The sequence below is a fragment of the Epinephelus lanceolatus genome, chromosome 2 (assembly GCF_041903045.1).
Source record: "Epinephelus lanceolatus isolate andai-2023 chromosome 2, ASM4190304v1, whole genome shotgun sequence".
In the NCBI taxonomy this organism is placed as follows: Eukaryota; Metazoa; Chordata; class Actinopteri; order Perciformes; family Serranidae; genus Epinephelus; species Epinephelus lanceolatus.
Window position 1 is genome coordinate 845,770 of NC_135735.1, and position 7,377 is coordinate 853,146.

Here is a 7,377-nt window from a genome sequence, read left to right on the forward strand (position 1 = left end):
AATGAAAATCGAGTTTCTCTTTAAGATCCGCCACCGACACTCCCCGCTGGGCTCCCGTAGTTCAGAGTGGATTATTGCAAGAGATATGGTGCCAATATATACCATGGAAAAGCCGAGGTCTATTCACATGCTGAAAGTTTTGGACCCCAGGTACGTGCTACCAGGGCCCAAATATTTTTCTGAAATTTGATTTTAAGTAGAGGAAAAATCGATTTAAATTGTGAATCAGATTTGTTGTTTTTTTTTTTTTTTTTGGGCCATATCGCCCAGCCCTAACTGGGGGACATGTTAACATCAACATGTGTGTAAAGTGTGACCCTCCACAGCCACCGTACAGTCTGACCAACATATGAGGAGCTGGAGCTTCATCACACCAGACAGCTGGAACAGTCCGCTGACTATTAACACAGCTGCAGATTAATATTCATCAGCATCACTGTTACACCACTGTCACCACATCTGCAGCCCCACCTGACCACACTGTGTACACACACACACACACACACACACACACACACACAAACGTCCATGATGATGTAACTGAGTGAATAAATGCTTTAACATAATGTAACTGGCCTCGCTGCTCCTTTGTTGCTCATAGTGTGAACCGGACACAGACGCGCTGACCTGGCTGCTCGTCTCTCTGTTGAGACTCAGCTGACTGATAGGTGGAATCAGTAGGCATGGATGCATGTTCTGTGTGAACAACCCAGCTGGTTAATATGGTCGCTGAGAGGTCGCAGCCCACAGAACACTGGTGCACTGGCCTCCACGTCCAGTCCAGAATAAAGCCGTCTTGAAAACGACTCAAATCCAACTGAGCACATCGTCACATCAAACTGACACCAGAGAATCACATCCGTCACATGACTGAGTTTCTGATCTATTTCCTGTTGAGGGACTCAGTCAGGATCTGGTGTCCTGCTCCACACATCTGTACGTCCTGCTGTCTGTCTGAACATGTCCATCACCTCCATAAAGCTTCAGGGTGAAGTTTCCTTTGATACAGACATGCGAGCTGTGACCCTGAGGAATGAGTCTGTGCACAGAAACACATAATGAGCTCTGTCTGATGGAGAGGACACACAGATCCATCTAAACCCTGTTCAAAACTGCCCACACCAAAGACGGACATTTGAACTAGTTCCATATTACAGTGCCTGCGCGCAATTACCAGGTACTGAGTACTCAATACTTTTAAAGATCAGAGCAGGGTCTGAAATGAACATCCGCAGAGGTTAGTTTGAGCCCAGCTCAGACCAAAGATTCATGACGGGATGAACACGGTTTAGAACATTACAGAGAAAAGTAGCAGCGGTGTGAACTGACCGGTCGGAGCTCGACTCAAGCCGGAGAGTTATCTTTAATAACTCTGTCACAGCAGAGTTATTAAAGATGAGGGAAGGTCATGATGAACCTCAGAGGAGGAACGTCTGAACGTCTGGAGGAAACAGACTCAACACTGATCATCTGAACTGACTGCAGGTCAGTTTGGTCCTTCACACTGAGCTGATACATTCATCACATAAAGGTAGGGTGACCTCTGACCTCTGCTGTTGCCTTTGACCATAGAAGGAGGGACATGAGGGTCTCCAGTGGACTGAACCAGTCTGTTCCTCTGGTTTAAGACCCGCAGGTCAAAGGTCAACACATCAGGGTCAGCTGTAATCACAGAGAAAGCTCTAAACCAGAGCTGCTCCACACACACACACACACACACACACACACACACACACACACTACATAATGAGACACAAAGAAAAGACAAAATGTGTTACAGAGCTGATTTGTGTTCAGCAGCTATTCTCCATCACTCAGTCTGTCTCCATGATAACAGTGAAGTGGAGCTACAGTTCCAGCTGGACGAGGACATCTAACTGGCCTACTGTCCTTGTCCCAGTATACAAGCACGGGAGGGGAATCCATTTATTGAGCCAAGTATGTGCGACTCCTCTACGATAGGTGGAGATATGCCCCCTTTCAGCTTGTTAGTATTGGACCTTTTTCCTGTTGACCTATTACGTCACAGACCAAACAATGGACAAACAAGTTAGCTACGGTTAGCTATGGTTAGATATGGTTAGCTACAGTTAGCTACAGTTAGCTGCGGTTAGGTATGGTTAGCTACAGTTAGCTGTGATTAGCTATGGTTAGCTACAGTTAGCTACGGTTAGCTATGGTTAGCTACAGTTAGCTACGGATAGCTGGGTGAGCAGCCAAGCAGCAATATTGGAGTTTTTTTTAGGACTTTTGACGACGTACCATAAAATCGGATCATCTTAAGCTCGTATGGCGAACCTGACCAGCAGCTGTGTTGTTCCTGTTTTTACCTCCGTTTGTGTCTGTGTGAGTTCACTGAGAGCAACAACAACCAGAGTCAAACTCCTCCTACATGTTCACACCAGGAACACCACTCAGTCTTACAGCTGGATTTTCCCAGAGGCCACTCCTCCACAGGCCGCCATTATAACAGAGACATCTGTAAACTGTCGACACCTCCACCTGTGAACACGCTCAGTTAGGATTCTTTGTATTCTGAATATTTGATCCACGGAGGTTTTATGTTTGTAAAACCTTTCTCAAGCAAAGAAAACGTATTTGACATCATGACAACATGAAGGCTATGAGCGGAGCAGGAACTGGTGGGCGGAGCCAGCAGGAGAAACAGATAGAAACTTTTTTTTGACATATGGACTGAGCAGGCGTCATGTTGGCGTCAAGTATCTAGTTACTATTATAAATCTATGGTTCAGATATTTGGCCAATGAAGCTGATCCAGAGTCAGATTTCACAGAGTAACTCAAACCTCTGTCTGTTAGTGAACGAACCAAAGGAGAACCAGCTGTTAGCTTCTCTCTGATTGGCTGCAGAACATTCACAGCTCCTCTCTCTGTCTCCATCTTCAGTGTGACTTCACGTCCACTCTGATATCTGTGGGGGAGGGGATTCAGTCATCTAAGTCCACACCAACACTCCTCACACTGCACTCAGGCCGGGGCTAACGAATCATTCACACAATTCAAAGTGGCCTCACTCTGACTTCAGACCAGGACTCACTGGTTCTGCTCCTCAGCAGGTCAGACTTCAGTTTGTGGGGTTAAACCTCTGAAAGTCCAACACAGGGCTAGAACTGACCAATAAAGTTATCTATCTATCTATCTATCTATCTATATAGCTATCTATCCATTCTTCCTTCTGTCCATCTGTCTATCCATCCATAAAATTTCCCCGGGTCATTCAGTATATGACGGTATGAGTGTGCAGCACTGTTGTTGGGGTTTAAAGAGCAGAGCAAAGAAAAACAAACTGGGATGTTGGGCAACATTATGAGGACATGTTGATTCAGAGCAGCCTCCACGGCAGCGCCTGTCTCGTCTGCAGTGGTCACCATTGTTGTTATGAGTCCTCATTGGTTCTGATACACCACCTGACCACAGCTCTGGTCCCACCTGCGATGCTGATCGTCTAATCATTAGTCTCCCTACAAAACTCTCTGGACTGTTGGACTGTTAACTGAGTAACTGCTGTCTGATGTCACAAAGCTGGACAAATCAGACAACTTGGTGGAGTGGGCGGAGTCAAAGGTCTGGACCCAGATGAGGTCACATATCATCTGTGAGGAGGACAGGAGACGCTCTGAGGCTTCAGAGGAGGAAATGAAAGAGAGACGGACACAAACTGGAGTTAATATCCTGTCACTAACAGACACATCATGTCTGCCTGTAAGACAAAGAGCAGGTCAAAGTCAACACACAGGTTCAGTTCAACCAAACACAGCGTTAAAATTATTGACGGTGTGTCAGTGTCAACACCACGTCCAACATGTCCCTGTCCTCATCAGAGTCCTTCATACAGTCTAACACCGTCACACTAACACGTCACACTAACACGTCACACTAACACTGTCACATTAACTCTGTCACACTAACACCGTCACACTAACACCGTCACACTAACACGTCACACTAACACGTCACACTAACACCGTCACACTAACACGTCACACTAACACGTCACACTAACACCGTCACATTAACTCTGTCACACTAACACGTCACACTAACACCGTCACACTTACACCGTCACACTAACACGTCACACTAACACGTCACACTAACACCGTCACACTAACACGTCACACTAACACGTCACACTAACACCGTCACATTAACTCTGTCACACTAACACGTCACACTAACACCGTCACACTTACACCGTCACACTAACATGTCACAGTAACACCGTCACACTAACATGTCACAGTAACACCGTCACACTAACACGTCACAGTAACACCGTCACACTAACACGTCACACTAACACGTCACACTAACATCGTCACACTAACACCGTCACACTAACACGTCACACTAACATCGTCACACTAACACCGTCACACTAACACGTCACACTAACACGTCACACTAACACGTCACACTAACATCGTCACACTAACACCGTCACACTAACACGTCACACTAACACGTCACACTAACATCGTCACACTAACACGTCACACTAACATCGTCACACTAACACCGTCACACTAACACCGTCACACTAACACGTCACACTAACATCGTCACACTAACACCGTCACACTAACACGTCACACTAACACGTCACACTAACACGTCACACTAACATCGTCACACTAACACGTCACACTAACACGTCACACTAACACGTCACACTAACATCGTCACACTAACACCGTCACACTAACACGTCACACTAACACGTCACACTAACAAAGGCCACAGCTGAAAACGGTGTAATCTTTGCACTGGAGATTCTGAATGGTTTCTGTAGCACAAAGTGTGCAGAGGTGGATAGTGCCCAAAAAAAGGTGCAAAAAGGAGTTGAAATAGTAGATCATTAGTGCAGAAGCATCCACACTTATTATCAACAGTTATATCTGATTGGACAGACTCTCTCACACACACACACACACACACACAGGCAGGCATCCACCTGCAGCAGATATGCAGCCTCTGGCTACTGACTCTTCACATTTTTTAAACCCCTCAACAAGAATGTAGAGTGTGTGTGATCAGTGAGTGTTTGTGTGTGTGTGTGTGTGTGTGTGTGTGTGTGTGTGTGTGTTGGTGTTTGTGTCATAGTGGTGGGTGATAAAACCATAACATATCATCTCGCAATAAACAGTTATGCACCGTCAATAGAAAAAATGTTCCCTGGTAACCTAGCAACGGTGTCATGCAAACAGCTAACAATGTCAGGTTGACAGGAAGTGACCACCATGAGACGGCGTATCATCTCTAGTCAACAACTCTCTGTGCTTCGTTCTGATTTGTAGCTTTTCAGACTTATTTTGTGGCTGAATATAATTTGTAGCTTCTTAAAATCTGAATGAGGATAGTGATCGTGAGATACTGGCTACACTGATGAAACAAAACCAGCATCAGATGGACTGTATTCATAATCAATACGCCACAATAATATAAATAACCAGCGCCAATTCATCAGTCAATGAGAATGTGTGTGTGGGCGGGGCATAAGCACATACAGAGCATCTGCTGCTACCTTTTGAATTCCTAGTGTTGGAGCTGAACAGTTCATCAGGAGCTGTTGGAATATAAATACAGTTTTCATTACAGAACACTGTCGCAGCACAAACGACTCTGCACGCAGACGAAGCAGCAGAACATCAGGGGCAGTGAAAGTGAAACTAGGTTTAAGTTTGCTTTCACTCACAAACAGCTGCTCCTCTCATCCATCCATCTGATCAGCTCTATTCAGATCAACTGATCAATTATCCACTCCACAACTCAAAACTCCACAAACTGCTGCTGAGGAAAAAATAATAATGAAGAGTTCCATCTGTGCTGCATTCAAGGACCTGAACCCCTGAACAGAACTGACAGAACGTCTGTCTGTCTGTCACTTTGTGTCTCTGCTGCAGTTCTCATAATTTCCAAATAATCCAAAAAACTAAACTGTCAAACAACTCTCCAAAACTAATTTACATTTTAAACCTCAGAGCCAAAACCGAGGACAATTAAAGTAATTCTGATGCTGCATCTTGGCTGCAGCATCAGAATGTAGAGCCAGTTTGTCCCCTTCAGGCCTCAGATTGTGGAAACACTGTCCTTCTGTCTGTCCGTCTGTCCTTCTGTCTGTCTGTCTGTCTGTCTGTCTGTCCTCACCTTCAGTACAAACACACACTGAACATGTCTGTCCCCAGCTCAGCTCAGACCAGCAGCAGGTACGATGTCTCCTCCTCAGCTCAGTCTGACCCTCGGTGTCTCTCACACTCTGTTAGTTAAAGTTTAGTTAGGTAAAGATTCAGATCTCCTCACAGTCACCAAACCATCCAGCTGCTTGTTTACCTGTCCAAAAAACTCCTCTGAAAAATCCCCTGACATTCCAGGAATTCCAGGACCAGTGAATTATGTTCAAAGGGAGTCCTGCAGGTCCCTGACCCGCAGCCTGAGAACAAATGCAAATTAAACTCTGTCTTTTCTTTCTGTTCACTGCAGAACCAACAAAAACACAGCGACTGAGACTGAGACTGTTTAAGATTCTCACAGAGACGACTGCAGCAGAAAATAAGAGCTGTTTTTAATCTGTGAAAAACATTTCTCATCAGAGCAGTGAATTCCAGATGTCATGAAACTGAGTTTAAGACACTACACAGTGTTACTGTTTGCATAAATCTAAATCTAAACTCTATTTCTCCTTCCTTTTAAATTCAGCAGACACAAACATGAAGAAGAGTCAAAGTGAAGTCTGACTCTGTGTCTCTGATCTGTTCACAGGTGATGGACAAAAACATTCCTCTGACTCTGAATCAAGTTTCCAGCAGAGACAAATAAAGCTGCAGAGTGTGACGGCTGAACGAGCAGAGCACTCACCCTCTGAGACCGGAGCCCCACTCCCCCTCAGCTCCTCTCTGTGCTCAGGGAGACTAAATCCAAACAGGACAACAGCGACGGGACAGACTGAGCACCAGGAACAGACACAGTCAGTAGAGCTCCACAGTAGAGTCAGAGGAGCTCCAGCAGGGAGAGTTTAGTCCAGCGTGTGTTCACAGAGAAGCTCCCTGACAAACTCTCAGCCTGCAGGCTCTCACAGCTCCGCCCACAGCTCCCTGTCTCTACCCTCTGTGTGTCTGGTTAAAGCATGTGAGTCTCTATCAGATTCTCTGAGGTCACCAAACAGCTGCTAACACACACACACACACACACACACACACACACACACAGTGTGAGTGTTGGCAGCAGTGTGCAGGACATTCTTTGGACAGTGAGTTAAATCTTAAAATAGTGCAGAATCCTTGTGAACACCTTCAGCACACTGAGAGCTGCTCAACAACAGTCTGATTGTCTGACCCACTGTTTCATATGAACTATGACT

The 7,377-nt window shown here is 45.5% G+C and overlaps 1 protein-coding gene across 1 annotated transcript in view; it reads right to left on the reverse strand.

Moving 5' to 3' along the window:
* The window catches only part of plekhg4 (pleckstrin homology domain containing, family G (with RhoGef domain) member 4), a 77,370-nt gene extending 70,286 nt beyond the window's left edge, over window positions 1-7,084 (reverse strand). The window contains exon 1 of the mRNA XM_078173016.1: window positions 6,876-7,084. The gene's annotated coding sequence lies outside the window, so the exon portion shown is untranslated. The remainder of the gene's footprint in view (window positions 1-6,875) is intronic.
* Between the last annotated feature and the right edge of the window lie 293 nt (window positions 7,085-7,377).